Genomic DNA, 2296 nt, shown 5'->3' with positions numbered 1-2296 from the left:
TGGGCTGAAAAGTCACCACTTGTGGCTGATCACCCAACCTAAATCTTAATAATTTAAATTTAACTCATATTCCAATAAATAGTTATTTGAAAAAAAATACAAGATGTTTCCAAAGACACTTGCTATTCAACACTCCTGAAAGGAGTATCTGGCAACTGCGACCTCATAGAGGCACCAAACGAAGGGCTAGTCTAGCGTATATATATATATATATATATATATATATATATATATATATATATATATATATATATATATATATATATATATATATATATATATATATATATATATATATATATATATATATATATATATATATATATATATATATATATATATATATGTCTCGGTTGAAGGCATAATTGAATCTGTTTTTGATTCGTCAAAAGTAATGTTTCAAAGGTACTTATGAACTACACTGCTTTCAAGGTATTCTGGTGCTCGGTTCAAATTAACGCGATGTCAGCGGCGGCACCATCGGTGTACCGGTGGATCGCGTGGTGGAAGTCTTTGTCGTTCTCGGTGTTGCCAAGGGCTGCGGGCTCGATGCGGTCGATGACGGTGAAATGCTTATGTTTCCTGGATTCTTAGTCGTTGGTGTGGCGACTAAGTTATTTGAACATGATAATGGTTGAGTCCGTTCGGTAACTCCTCCCTCCTGAAGAATGGACCATCCCGGTTCGTTTTTATTATCCTTCGGTTTATATGTTGAATTGAATTTGGATAGGCAGAGTATCAGGATGATGACAATAGTAAAAATGGCTAACGATGTTCCAAAGGTCGAATATTTTTGCTGACTATGTAATGTGTATAATTGTCTTCTGGTTTGGATATGGACTTCTTTCAGTTTTTCGAGGGTAAAGTTTGCGCTGACCGTTTTACTAATGATTTCTAAACCGTGTAATGGAATGAGTAGTGGTTCTTACTATGTGACATATTCGATGTCGGTGAATGATGTGTGGTTAACTTTTACTGTACAATTCCGGAAAAATATTAGCGTATTTCCGGAAATGTGTTTATCCGAGAGGCCACAGTTAGATGTAATCGGGGTGCTCTCTTCTCCTGCAATAAGGACGTAGTTACTAGAGATTCGTTTGACTAGCCCTCCTTTTGGTGCCTCTATGAGGTCGCAGCTGCCAGATACTCCTTTCAGGAGTTTTGAATAGCAATTGTCTTTGGAAACATCTTCTATTTTTGCCTTTCTCATATAGAAAGGTTATGCAATCACTGTGAAAACCGACTTTTGAACCGAGGCCCGGAGGGCCGAGTGTCATATACCATTCGACTCAGTTCGTCGAGTACGCAAAATGTCTTTGTGTGTGTATGTGTGTGTATGTGCGTATGTGTGTATGTAACGTTTTTTTGCACTAACTTTTCTCGGAGATGGCTGAACCGATTTTCACAAACTTAGATTCAAATGAAAGGTCTTGTGGTCCCATACAAAATTCCTGAATATTATTCGGATCCGACTTCGGGTTCCGGAATTATAACTTTTCTCAGAGATGGCTGAACCGATTTTAACAAACTTAGATTCAAATGAAAGGTCTTGAGGTCCCATAGAAAAATCCTGAATATTATTTGGATCTGACTTCCGGTTCGGGTGTTATGGGGTAAAATGTGCAAAATAAGAAAATATGTCTTCTAACTTTTCTCATAGATGGCGCGACCGATTTTCACAAACTTAGGTTCAAATGAAAGGTCCTGAGGTCCCATGCGTAATTCCTGAATTTCATGCGGATCCGACTCCCGGTTCCGGAAATATAGGGAATTGATGAAACATTTAAATCGTCTGTTTCAATCCTCCTAGGGGTACACTGATAAATTATTTCTTTAGCTAAGGAGTAATATTTCCTTAGTGTAGCATACAGGGCTGAGAAAATAAAGATCAAAACCTCATGATTTTGACTTATGGTTTTGCCGACGATCACCATCACCATCACTGAAAATGGGGAAAAACATTAAAAAAATTCTAAATCGACCTCAAATCTTTTCCAATTTGATAGTTTTTATCAGTAGACGGTCAAACAAACCGATTTCGGTTATTCTTTTAAGAATCGAAGAAAAATTTTTTTTTTTCAGTATAATATATGATATGAGAAAGGCACCATTGCACCACTAGGTGGATTAAAACAGGTTTTTTTTTAAATAACTATTCATTGGAATATGAGTTAAATTTAAATTATTAAGATTTAAGTTGGGTGATCAGCCACAAGGGGTGACTTTTCAGCCCTATAATATATATATATATATATATATATATATATATATATATATATATATATATATATATATA

The sequence above is a fragment of the Malaya genurostris genome, chromosome 3 (genome assembly GCF_030247185.1).
Source record: "Malaya genurostris strain Urasoe2022 chromosome 3, Malgen_1.1, whole genome shotgun sequence".
NCBI classification, from domain to species: domain Eukaryota; kingdom Metazoa; phylum Arthropoda; class Insecta; order Diptera; family Culicidae; genus Malaya; species Malaya genurostris.
Note: the sequence above shows the minus strand (reverse complement) of the source record.